Here is a 13609-nt window from a genome sequence, read left to right as displayed (position 1 = left end):
AAAGTCTCTGTGAAATGGATTAAGCAGAGAGGGCTTCTTTTTGTGGGTCTGCCCTTGGGAGGAGAGCGCCTTTAGGAAAAGGCTTTTCTGGAGGGGACAGAGAACTTAATTGCTGATGGCTATAAAAGCGCGCGCTCTTTGGGTGGCCTGAAAACAAAACACATGAAAATCCATGACTGAAAAATGAGACTTTCTCCTCATGATTGGGGCTGGTGTTTTTACTGATTCGCCAATTAGTAACAGCTCGTTCCTTACGCGTGGTCCTTACTTGTAGTTGGGACCCTTGAATTGTTTCCCAAAGCCTAATCCAGCGGGAAGTGCTGGGGTTGTCAGGTTGCTGCAGATCAAATACCAGGTCAAATCGCTGCAGATCAAATAAAAGAGAGCGGTTTGGAGTTGTCTCATTCCCTCTGTCTTTTCCCAAGAAAGAGGGGTGGAAAAATGGTAAAATTTGTTACGTTGAAGGTCGGTGATAATCCAAAACTGCAGAGCGAGCTGGGTGCCCATGGAAGGGGAACCACACTCTCAAGTGGCAATACTTGGGGTCTTGTTGCCTGTGGGAGGGAAAGGGACGTCAAGAGTCAACCTAAAGGAACTTCTCACCTTCACAGATCGGGCTCTGGAGGTGACGGTTAATTGAGGGGAGTTGTGGAAGCGTGCCTTACTGAGCAACATGCTGCTGCTGGCCCGAGACTAAATGTCTCCACAGTTTGGGGTTGGTTTAAGTGCTTTTTGGTTATTAGCTGGATGTCACTCTTACAAGCACCTCTTGCCCTGTCTGGAGGGGTTTGCTGCTGCCTCCTGCAATGGGCCGAGGGGACCGGCAGCCCTCAGGGCAGGGTATTTCTCAAGTGCAGAGGTTAAACCCGGTGCGTGCTGCTTAAAAACTGCTCTGGGTGTTAGTGCAGCAGTCACAGTGAGAAATGTGTTGGCTTAGGGGAGCCTGAGATTTGTATTCCTCTTACCTGCGTGGGATTTTGGGGAGCCTGGGTGGTACAATCCCCTTCCTGCTCCCAGATTCCTGTCGCTGGCCCGTCAGCGGGGTGTTAGCAGAGCTGATGCCCACAGCAGCTGTGTCGGCATGATCCCGGCATTGCCGGAGCTCTGGAGCCAAGGAATGGGAGCGTGGCCCATTTCCATCACAGCTTGTGAGGGAAATAGTGCGGTTTGATATAGCTGGGGTGCGTAAATGGGGATTCCTCTTCGCATGTGTGTTACTGGGAGTGTTTCTTAATGCCTTCGAAGCTTTATGAGATTGGTTAATGAGCGTTGCTTTGCTGTGCAAGTGCAAAGTGTTATTTTCATGGAGAAACCAGCTCAGATGTTCCGTTTATTTTTCTTTTTTTAAAGGCAGAATGCCTATTTTAAAGCTTTCCTTGCAGGCAGAATAACATCTGTTTTTGAGGATTGTTTCTTTCCCTGCAGGGTGGAAAAATCTACAGCCTCACTAAGGCCGCAGAGGAAGAAAACTTGTCAGTTTCCTAGAGCAAACTGCAGTTTGGAGAGGGGGGTGGTTTGCCAGAGTGCCTTTTAGCCCCTCGTCGGGCACATTTCTTTTCCCTGGGGGCTGAGGTTTAACATTGGAGGACAAACCTTATGAGGAACGACTGAGGGATCTGGGGTTGTTTAGCCTGGAGAAGAGGAGGCTGAGGGGAGACCTTATCACCCTCTACAACTACCTGAAAGGAGGTTTTAGAGAGATGGGAGCCGACCTCTTCTCCCTGGCGACAAGTGATAGGACAAGAGGAAATGGGTTCAAGTTATGTCAGGGCCGGTTTAGATTAGATGTTAGGAAGCATTTTTTCACTGAAAGGGTTATTAAACATTGGAATAAGCTGCCCAGAGAGGTGGTGGATTCACCATCCCTGGAGGTGTTTAAGAAAAGGGTAGATGAGCTGCTTAGGGACATGGTTTAGGAGTGGTGGTGTTTTTATCAGGGTAGGTTAATGGTTGGACTTGATGATCTTAAAGGTCCCTTCCAACCTCACTGATTCTATGGCCTTTTCATTTGCCTAGCTTTTGGTTGTATGAATTAATGCGTGTTTCAATGAGAACCAGAAGACCTAATTTCTGAGTCGCCATCTTAAAAATTGTGCAGGGACGGAAGTGGGACAGGGAGGTGACCGGAGTGAAACGCTGAAGGCTGTTAAGGCTGGAATAAGGAATGGCGGGGCTTGTTCTGTTTACCCAATATGACAATAAAAGGCCACAAGTTCCTCGTGGAGGTAAAGAACCGACAATCTGGGAGGGTGTTCAGGGTCTTGCCTGGCCGAAGGGTTTCCAGGGGAATATGGGGGTCACTCTCCATCTCATTCCTGGTGAGCTGCCTGCCTGTTAAGACCATTATTGTATTATAATCATGGAGACAGGGCCTGAGTTTAGGTTTAGGAAACCATTAGCTAATTTTGTGGTTAATTCTTTTTTTTTTAGAGTGACTCTGTGACTCGGTTCTCTCTGCTGAAGATGAGACACGTCCTGCCCTCTGCTTTGGCAATGGCCGCTTTCCTTGGGCGCAGGGACCGCACACCCTTCTGGTCCTTTCTCTGTAAGTAAATCGTGGCTGTGCTGCCTTCCTGCCCGGCCTGGGGAGCTTGTCCTTTACTGAGTGAGAAAGCAAGTTTTTCCCTGGAAGAAATAAAGAGATTTAAAAATCTCTGTCCTTCTGTGTAGCAGTGCCATGCCAATGCAGCCTCGGGAGAGGCACCTTTCCTCCAGCGCTGGAACCATGGCAGGGAAGGGACCTGCTGTCTTGTTCAGATGGATGAATTTCATCGTTCTTTGGCAAGAAACGAATGTGGTGACAATCATTACGTGGTCCAGCCGGCCTTGGTGGTCAGCCCCCTCCCTTTCCCTGTGGGAAGTCTCCAAGGATCTCCCGGGCTATAGGAACAGGCAGGCAGTAAGGATGCTGCGCTGGGAAGCTTTGACTGCCTTTGCTATCTTCCTCCTGCAAATGGAGAGATGAATCCTCAGCACTTTGGAGCTCACCTTCCCCAAACGCTGAGTTCGCTATTTCTTATCCACAAACGATGTGTTATTCTGTGCAGGAAACGGGATTTTTCAGAAATTCCAGCACGGTATGGGAAGAAAACGCTCCTGGAACTTTTAATGCAGGTCATTCCTTTTTGGTGTCGCAATTAAAAAGCGACATCTGTAACTTTGAAACAAATATTTATACGTATTTGTCAATGGGTGCAATTCACGTAGTCGCTGGAAGGAGAATGGATCTTAACCGCATCTCTTATTTCAGGCTGTATCGTGATAACGCCAGGGATTGATGTCCCGCTGGGGATTTTTCTCCAGTTCCCATCTTTTGCCGCTAATTGAGCAGCAGAGATTTCCCAGCTAGACAGGCAGTGAGCTCTACTGAGTGAATGCAAGCGCGGATCTAATGTTGACGGTGATTAAACTATATTGTTAAAAGACTCGTGCCTTGCAAAGAAAGTCTGGAAAAGTGAAAAAGGATGTGCCTTTCTCCTTTGGGATTGCTTTTGTGGCAGAGGGGATGGAAACAGCCCACCGGGCTTTTGCTCCGCTCCTGGCTTTGGATTGGAAAAAGCCCTGAATGGCTCAATCCCTGCGGGGCCGACTGTAACCCAGGTGAGGGGCAGCTGTGCCAGGAGATCCGGAGGGTCCATCTCCACACCTTCCGTGTCCAGTGAGAGATTTCCCCGAAAGGAGGGACATTCTGGGAGAATGGGGAGCGGTGTTCAATGATGAGGGTGGCGAAGAAGGCTAAAGGATGGTCTCAATGATTTTTACCGTGAGCGGGTTTTTTCATATATCTTTCGGGCAGAATGGACGGGGACTTTGTGTTTTGGCCAATGAAGGTTAACTCTAAAATCCGCATTGGGCCGTGAGTTCCGGCCCAGCGATCAGAATAACCGCAAACCCTGGGGAAAGGGGGCTGAGGAGTGGGTGCGTGGTTGGTTCGGCGCCGGGGCTCTGCCAGCCCTCACTGTTGCCGTTGACCTTCTCCCTGTGGCTCGGCCACTTCTCCCACTGCCCCACAGCACTGCGGAGGGTAATGGAGGGTTATTTTTGGCTGGAGTATACCCCTGTGCTGGCCAGAAATGGCCAGTGCTAGCCCAGGCTGGGCTTGCCACTCAGGCTGACCTCATGATGCCGGTTGCCGGCCTCCCGCCTTCTACACAACATTCCGACGGTGGTCTTGGCCCACCGTCGCAGCTCTTCTGCTGCTGGCTGTGGCTCTTGGAGTGAACTTTGCCAGTTTGCTCAGGGTTTTGAGGAAGGAAGCGGCAATTTTCTTGCCCGATGGGGCGCAAAAGGGCTCACGTGGTGGAACGGTAATGCTGTTGGTGGCGAGAAGGGGCTGTGGGAGTTGTTAGAGGGCAGTTGGTGATGCTGTGCTGGGAAATAACTGCCGTACCTGACACATCCCCTCCTTTGAAGCGGGTGCGTGCTATCGTGCTGTTCCCAGCTCTCCTTCCTCACCTCCTCTGCCTTAACAATTTCAGACACGTCAACATTGGCAGCGACTTTCAGGCAGAGATCCCAGACCTGCAGGAGAGATCCCGGTTGGAAGAGGAGGAGGAGGGAGCGTCGCTAGTGTGGAAGCCCTGGGGAGACATCGCAACAAACCCGGAAACACAGGACAGAGGTTTCTCTTAACGTTTTTCTTGTCAGTTCCCCCCCGAGATACTAAGGGTCGAAAACTGCACATTTTCACAGCAGCTGTTTGTCTGTTGGGACCCTCTCCCTCCTTTCATTGACTGCCTTCGTGGCTGGTAGCACCCGAGGGTGCTCAGATCTGATGGGACAGTGAACAGATAACCGGTGGTGCTCTGAGTCGCGTCCTCTGGGAGAGACGGTCAGGGGTGTTTGTAGCTGTCCCACCTCAACTGCAGCGACTGGTAGAGGGGAGATCTGTCTCTGGAGCTTCTGGTCCCAAAGCTGCTCTGAAGGGAGAGAGAGCGATACCTGATAACCTGCCTTTTTTTTGGTGCCTTTTCTGGGTCTCCAGTCTGTCTGCTCTGTTTGCCCTCGGCCTTGTATTGTATCTTTTCCTCTTTCTTGATGGGAACTGACTTTCTGTTGGTTTTTGTTGCATTTCTAGTGACAAATCTGCTCAATTTCGCCTGCTCCAATATGGTGCCGGGGGGAAGAGGCAACCTGGAGCACCCCTTGCACCGCCTGCATGAAGCTCTGGTAAGAAGCAGCTATTTTCGAATTCCTACCGGACTAGGACAGCCTTTGTTACTGGGGTGAGCTGGGAGTCGCTCCTGAGTTTTCTGTTCCACAGGCTCCAGTCCCTTTGCTAAAGGGGCAGAGTTCTTGCGTGCTGCCTGTTGGCCGCCCTCTGCATTAAGGTCTTGTGGGATGACAGACCCTGTGTATCAATGAGAGCTTGTTGTGTCTCTTGTCAATTCTGTGACAATTTGGAGAATAGAAGTCCTCCTACTCCTGCAGGCAGCTCTGCCTGCAGCAGGGACGAGCCCAGAAGGACTCCAGCAGCAAGCAATGGCTGTTGGGGTGCCACAGCTTGGTCCCCGGAGATCTGCGCAGGTTCTGGTTTCTTAAAACACATCAGTGTGGATTGAGGAAATATTCCCATCGACTGCCGTGGGCGGAGGTGACCCCGACGCGCTGTTTCTGAGCATCGACTGAGCACCGTCTTCCCACAGTGGGCTGAAGAGTTGAGGTCCCTCCTGAGGGGGAATCTAAGTCTTGTTCTCTGAACTCCTGCAGGAGGGTCTGGAGATGTTGCAGTCTGGGGCACCTCAGCGACCTGAATCCCATCCCCTGGCTGATTATCATTACGCAGGTAAAGTGGAAGCAGAGCTTGTTGCTTCTCCAGGAATGCGAGCGGGTACTGCCGTTCCCTTTGTTCTGATTGAAAGAAGTGATTTTTAAAAACGTGCGAGCAACGGTTCATGTTCTTCGGGGCAGGGAAAATAGTTGTTTTAATCTGTTCCGGGGGTCTTTTGGCATGGGGAGTGCCTTGTCCCTGTGTTCCAGCCCATTGCTGTCCTGTACAGTGATGCCCCACGCTGCTGTACGCTCCTCCTTTTGCATGCCGGCTTCACGGCAGCTCTGCTGGCAGCCATAACTGCTCGTGCTAACGAACTCCCTGCGGCATTGGCTAATCACTTTCCACAGGAGGAGAGATGTGGATGTGTGATGAATAACTTGTGCGGATTTCAGGTAGGCTGCGAGTGGTCTAATCATTTGCACGTGGCTGTTTCTTCCCAGGCTCAGACACTTGGACGCCCCTGGAGGAGCAGTTGTTTAAAGAGGCTTTTTATGTGCATAAGAAGAATTTCCACCTGATCCAGAAGAAGGTAAAGCCGTTAGACCAAGGCGGGTTGCGGGTTGTTAGTGTGGAGGGGAGTTTTAACCCAGAAAAGTCATCTTTTGAACGGCGTGTCGGAATCCTGTCCTTGGGATGCAGCTTCATGCTAAAAAGACACCGGTACGAAACATAATTTTCCTAATGTGTAATTACCAAAGAAATTGAATCTCTCCGGTACAAAATATGGGAAATATTAAAAGAATAATGACACATTCCGCTGACCATCGGCGTATAACGTACAGTTCTGCCCTCCCAAGGCTTCTTTACGGCCCTTTCAGAAGAAGGGGGCTCGTTTTCGGCCTGATCTCACCTGTTCATTGTGCTGTGGGGACTGCAGACAGAGGGGGGGACAGACAAAGAGCACTGGATAGATTTGTTGTGGGTCTGTGCCTTCAGTGTTTTCCTGCAGTATTTCCCTCATCGATCGCTTCTGTTTTTTTCCTGACAGATTCAGACGAAGACCGTGGCCCAGTGTGTGGAATATTACTACACCTGGAAAAAACACGTCAGGTTTGGCGCCACCCGACCAGGACAGACAGCCAAAAGGCTCCAGCGAGGCACGGATGAGGTGGAGGCGGCTGAAGAGAAGGTAAGAGAACTGCCGGGGGTGGGTGCGAGATGCCCCATGGACGCATTGTCTCGGGCTCTGGGAAACGATCCCCTTCGCATTAAACTTGCTTCTGATTATTTTCGGGGATGTTTCATGACGTCCCAGTGCTCCGTCACAGGAACTGCCGGTGATCCGCCTCTGTGTGGGTCTTGCCAAAATGTTCCTTGCCTGGAAGCAGAAATGTGGCTCACAGAAATACATATTATTTAGGGTTTTTTTTTGATGGCAGCCACTGGGTAAGCATGTCACTTCAGTTCTCTGTAATTCTACTGTTCTGCTGAGGACAGTAGAAATAATATGTTTTTTCTTTCACCATCTGTCTTTGCACCCCATCCTCCCCGTCGAATTTCAGCATTGTTTTGGCTGTTTTAGCATTTGGAGGAGCTCAGCGGGGCAGGCTGGGGCTGATAGAACGCGTTCCACCCAGCACACAAATAAACCCCTCACTGCCTGGGCCGTTTGGGGATGTTTCCAGCCAGTTTTTCGCTTTAGCTGTCCCCCTTGCTGAGGAGCAGGAGAAATGAGCACAAGCTGTCTGGTTTACAGGCTGGTTGCAGCCCAAAGAAGAGGCGCCGGCTTGGGCCCACCAAGAAGCAGAAGAGCAGCGAAAAGACGCCCCGTGGCACAGGCAGTCCCTCCCGCCATCCCGGGGACGCTCCGCGCGGGGTTGGAGGCGCAGGCGATGCAGCTGGGTTTCCCTGCGGGCAGTGTGGAAGGTGAGCTGCTCGCTTTTTCTTCTTGAAACTCACTGCTTTGGGCTCAAACAGATGGAAACTCTCAGAGATGGCTGGGGGGGAGCAGAACTAAGGGCAGCTGGAGGATTCCCACTGTCCCGCCACCACCTGCTGCTTTTGTTGGACTTTTAGCTGAAACCGCTGTGTTTTCCTGTGCCTTTGAACGCCTCACGGTCTCTTCCCTGAGGTGTTGGGGCACCTGTCCCATGCCGCACATGGCCACGTGTTGTCACCACCATTTGTTTAATAGCCTCTTTTCCTCTGCGCTTGTAGGAGCAACGAACCTGTCGGGATTGTTCCTGCTCAGTTCCATCCTCCTCCCGTCTCCCCTGCACTCGGGGCTCCTCCGTCTCCCGCTGACTGCAGCCACAACGGTTTCTCTCTCTCTCTTTGAAGGCCCTTTCCTCCCATTACAGGCTCGGGGCGGTTCATCTCCTTGGGCGAGAATCCCAGCGTTTCTCCTTTGTTTGGCTGAGAAAAAGGTTCCACTGAAGTTCCTTCTTGCGGTTTGCGGCCCGAGGTCTCCCGCGCTGCAGTCGCTCGTGCCAAGCGACATTGCTCGTGCCACGCAGAGCCACTCGAGTTTCAGTCCGACCCGATTTTGATCCATCGTGATGTTAATTCTCCTATTTTAATCCCCAATGATCTGCCGTGTTTAACCAACGAGGTCCCACCCAGCCGGGGGTACCGGCAGAGACTGTGTGGCACCACGCAGCAAAACGCACAAGAAACTCACAAAATTAGAAGTAATGAAACGTCGTCTAACAAATTTTTTTTTCTTAGAAAAGGAGTTAAAAATCCCCGTTTGTTTTTTCCCTTCCAGGGTGTTTGGGACAGTCAACGGGAGGAACGCGCATGTGAAATACCATCGCCCACGGGAGGATCGGAAGGCCCTGGGGACGTCTTCAAAGGGCGGCGAAGCCGGCAGAAGCCCAGAGGGTGACCTCCTCCCGTTGGCAACTGGGCAACTGCCGGTGCAGCCCAGCAACCAGGTCCCTTTCCACCACTAAGAAAACCCCACCCACCATCTCTCGCCTCCAGCAGCGCCTGAGCTCTGCGGAGGGTCCACCACCACGAGGTCACCCCCGCTCCAGAAAGACCCAGAAGATAAGAACAGCAGAGAATAAGGTATTGTATTTAATAGTGTTTCCCCCTTAGGTGATAGTGACGTGTAGATTTTCGGTCTTAGTTAGGCATCTTTTAGCTCTTAGTTTTAGGCTTTAGTGTTGTTCTGATAGGAGTAAGGTTTGTTGTTCTTCTGAGAGGAGTAAGGTTTTTTTTTTTATGTGTTCTCCTCAATTTATTAAATTGAGCTGTTGAACGTTCAAGTCCTGGGGCTGCTCTTGCTGGGTTTGAGCCAGAAATAATCGAAGCCGTCAAAACCCGTTCTGTGCGGTTGGTGGTGCGAAGCAAAGGAGAACCTGGGCCTGCGCCACACAGTGCTGTTCCCGGGTTGGTTTTCCCACCGGAGAGCGCAGCGGCACTGCCATGACAAAGCCGGCAGCAGGATTGGGGCGGGTGAAGGCATTGGATGTCTGCGAGGCCTCTTGGTTATTTGCCAGAGTCGGCGTTGGCCTTTCGTGCTGCGCTGTAGCGCCCATCGGTCTTTGTTTGCACAAATAACGCAGCGTTTGGCAGTGACAATGGTGGTTGGGTTAGTTCAGGGAATGACATCTAAAGAAGGGGGCTGGTCTCTGCTGGCGGTGTACCAGGAGGGAGAAAAGGTTTACTTTTCGTTGCCAGGCCACCTGATTTTCATGGCTTTGGTTTTTTGTTTGTTTTTTTTTTTTTGTTTTGGTTTGGTTTGGTTTGGTTTTTTTTTTGTGTGGCTGAATATTCCCGCCCGGTTGAAGCAAATCTGTATTTTGGTTCTGTTTTGTCTTTAAAGTATTGATCTTCAGGTCTGGGCCATGGTAAACTTCTTTCCCCGAAGCGCCCGCTTTGCAGAGCGGGTACGAACATTCTCCTTTTGTTTCCCATCACTTGTATTTATAAAAAAACTACCCTAAAAGTCAGAAGAGGCATCGGCGTGTTCACACCTCTTCCCTAAGCCTGCTCCTCACTGCCGGTGCTGCCCAAGCGATGCCAAAAAGGCGGGAGTTTGGGAAAAATACCCGGCACCCTATCTAACTGTGGTGTCCAAAACCCCGCGGGTCGATTTAACCCCCCACTGACCCAGGGAAGGGCTCCACGTGCCAGTTCCTGTTCCAAGTCTTGTTGCTGTTTCACATTGATTCTAAAAAATCAGAATGTGGATGCAAGAACAGAATTTGGACCAGATTCTCCGGCACCAGGACAGTGCACCGATGCTCCAGGGCGCTTTCCCCAGCAGCGAAGGCCTGGTCTGGCAGGAGGGCGGTGGCGGGGATGGCGAGGTACTGCCGGCTCAGCCGCCCCACGGCCGGGAAGCGATGCTCGTTCTTCTTCCACCAGCGCAGCAGCTGGTGCTGCGCTTGCAGAGGGGCTCCAGGATGTAGTTTTCCAGTTGCTGGTGGATCTCGGGCATGCTCTCCATCGGGTCCTACCCCAGAAGGATGTCGTAGCTACTCTGAGACGGGGCGCTGGCGCATGGGTCCTTGCGAGCAGGCAGCTGGCTGCCGGCATCTGCGCCCGTGGCTTTGGAATCTGAGTTTGGCACCCCAAACTGGGTGGCAGATGGGGACTGGTGGTTGCAAACCCACAACAGCGTGGTTCTCACTGGCTGGTGCAGCTCGCTTCTCAGGCTGGGGCTGAGAAACTGCATCTCCTTGAAGCGCGGGTCCAAAACAGAGGCGATAACTGCTGGGCTTTCGAGCACTTTCTCGAATGCAGTTCCCTTCAGTTTGGAAGACGGCAGAACACGGAGAATGGCATTACACGCGATCTCCTCCTTGGTGTATTGATTGGACAGGGAATCAGTCAAAAGAGAAAATAAGAAAAATTAATTTGTTTTCTACTTGGATGGCAGAAATCTACGAGAGGCAATAGAAGTCGGATGGTTGAACAAAATCTTGCATGGCTTTGAGTTTGCCCTGAGCTGACAGCTGCAAAGCCTATTGTGAAACCTACTCATTTTTGTGATCGTAGTGATTTTTGTTTGTGTTTTGTTTGGATGTCTTAAGAGTATCGTTATCAAGCAATTATCTCCCCCCCAGCCCTGCCATGCCCACCAGCAGCAACGGGCCGATGGGATCCTCAGCTGTCAGGTGGGGGGCAGCGGCACCAGGGCAGGGAGGGCGATGCCTGGTACCCCCGGGCGGGCCATGCCGACGGTGTGGCTGGAGAATGCTCCATGGCTGCTCACTGCGGCATTTCTCATGGCTGGGGGGAAACACGTTGGGAGCAGGGGGTGGGGGTGAATGGGGGAGGCAAAGCATCTGCAAGGGGCTGTGAGGGCCATGGAAAGGGGAGTGAAGGGCATCTGCAAGGTTGGAGGGGGTAAGGAGGGTGGTAGGTGTCTAAAATAGGGTGCTGGGGGTGTGCAAGGAGGGGGGACAGCAGGCCGCTGAAAGGGGGTGTAAGGCATCAGCAAGGCATCTGCAAGGCAGAGGGGTGGGGGCTCAAAGGGGGAGGCGAGGGGTACCCAAGTTGGGTGCGGGAGGGATGTGAGGAGGGGAGGAAGGCACCTGGGCAATGCCTGTTGGGGGTCTCCCCACCAGACCCCCCCTCCTCCGCATCTCGATGTGACCCCCTGGTGATGCTGTGGCCCTTCAGAGCAGGGGGACAAAGGCCACTGTCCCCACAGAGCCCCATGCCACCCGGTCACCTCAGCTATTGTCCCACCGGGCGCTTGCACGGATGCGCCCGGTGTTGGGGTGCAGGCAGGAGGTGGCTGGGTGGTCCCCCCCTCTTTCTGCATCTCCTTGGCCCGGGGGAGGGCCTGTCCGCCCCCCCGCTGCACCCATGGGACCCAGCTGCAGGAGGTGCTCTTGGGGGCAAACGAGAGGTGGGGAATTAATTAATCTGCCCTGAAATTACAGCTCACGGGAAAGACTGAGAGGAATTTGCGTCTCTGCCAGCAAGGGAAGACGGTCATGTCCTGGTGATGCTCAGCTGTGACCTGCGTGTGTGTCCCCCTCACAGCCCCACTTTGGGGCTCTGGAGATGTGTCCTCTCCCGGGTCCAGTCCCCGTCACAGCCCAAATCCTGGCTCAGGAGCTGGAGGGGTCCCTGCAGGGGATGGTGCTGACCCCCACGATAGCAAAGGAGGGAGCCACAGGACCGGTAGCTTCGTCTGGGTAGGATGGAGATGGAGAGGGGCGAGGAGGGGGGTCTCCTGCTCCACCACTAGAGCAGCTCCCCCAGTTTGGCCCCTCATCCCCTTATAACACTGGGATCAGTGTTATTAATTACACTTTGCGCGAGATTAATTACATCAATCCTCCCTCCTGCTGCTGGTGGCCAGTCCAGCTTGCGAGTGACGGAATGAGGGGGCTGAGATGGGAAGTTTGCCTGCTCGTGCGATGCTTTTGGCCTCCCCTGGCACCGGGAGGACTCAAAGCCGGACCTGAACCTCTGCTTTGTGCTTTTCCTCATCCTCAATTACACCAAAGCTTCCCCAGGGAAAGATTTTTCTTTCTAACTGGAGGAGTTGCACTGAGACAGGTAAACTGAGGCAGGACAGTCAAAAGTCCCTCTCTCTCCTGCTGGGACAAAAAAAACCCTGCAGCAAAATAATAATTTGGAGAAGTTTTCTTGAGAGGGAACAACACTCTCTGCTCCGAAAGTCAAAAGTGAGCTTGCCATCCCCTTTCCCAGCCCAGTTTCGATGATTTGATGTTTTCCAGGCGCCTGGCAGCAGCGGAGAAGGACAAAGAGGGAAGGCGAAGTGTCTGCAAGTGCTGGTACCCATCCTGGGATGGGATAATTTGCTTTCTGGAGGCATCTCTCCATCCTGCTCCATCCCATCCCAAGCCCACGCGTCCACAGATCCCATAGACTTATTAAATCCTTAAATCCTCCAGCGATTTCCTCAATGAAATAACCTTTCTGAGTCCATTTGGGTGTCTTAATCGGGAAAAAGAGGGTTTTGAGTGGCACCGTTTCCTTCGGTGGCATCTCTGTGCGAGGTTTGCCGCGATTTCTGCTGCAACAACTGGGGAAGGGCGATGGGATTCTCGGAGTGTCTTGCCACGGACCCGCTTGGCTTCTTTCTCCTGTATTTGCGCCTGAAGCTTTAATACTAAATAATAAAAAAGCAGCAGAGATCTGAGCTTGGATCCCGATGGGATTTTAACGGATTAGACCTCATTGTCACCCTCCTTCGCTGTGTTATTTTACATCCCATGTCACCTTTCAGGGCGAGCCGGGGCTGTCAACCTTTGTGCTGAGCAGCGCCGGGGAGGAAGTTCATGACAGCAAATGAATCTGTAGGCTGGAAATGAGGGATTAGCTCCGCTCGGAACATAAAGTAGGGCTGGAGATAGCTGGCGGAAGCGAGGAGAGTAAAACATGGGGCTTCCCTGGACATTTCCGTACGGCGTAGGACTTGGTCTGGCTAACGAGGGTTTATGGAAGCCGCGAAGGGACGGAGGCTGTGCCGAAGGGAGACCTCCCTGAAACACCCTGATTTGATGCAGGAAATGTTGATGAAGATCAGGGCTGCCCCATAACGGGCATTTCCCCAATGGTTTGTGCCTCACGTGGTCTTTTGGCAGTTTGGGCTTTCAAATACACCCAAACACTGTGTAACACCTTTTGCCCTGCCGAGATGCAGCGTTTCCACCCCTTTTCTCTATTCTGGATAGTTTTTCCTCAAAACAGAGCAGGTTTCTCCCCATCCGCTAAGTTTTCCAAGCGGGATCAGTATTGGGGTGTATAGCTTTAAATAACTGCCGGGGTCACCCTGAACATTCCGATCCCAGCAACGGTCGCTGTTTATGTGCTGGAGATGGTGCAGACTGGGAGTCACTGGGCTGCAGTCGGAGGGTTTGGTCCTCTGATTGATCTGGAGGCTCAGTTATCCCCCAAAAC

General features: G+C 52.4%; 1 protein-coding gene across 1 annotated transcript in view; it reads left to right on the top strand.

Annotated features, from left to right (window-relative positions):
* LOC309684820 (electroneutral sodium bicarbonate exchanger 1-like) overlaps positions 1-13609 on the top strand; it is a gene marked incomplete at both ends in the record, with an annotated part of 30051 nt that overhangs the window by 676 nt on the left and 15766 nt on the right. The gene's annotated exons all lie outside the window — the stretch shown is intronic.

The sequence above is a fragment of the Vanellus vanellus genome (assembly GCF_965231255.1).
Source record: "Vanellus vanellus genome assembly, contig: HAP1_SCAFFOLD_62, whole genome shotgun sequence".
Classification (NCBI taxonomy): domain Eukaryota; kingdom Metazoa; phylum Chordata; class Aves; order Charadriiformes; family Charadriidae; genus Vanellus; species Vanellus vanellus.
This window is presented reverse-complemented; position numbering and strand designations above follow the sequence as displayed.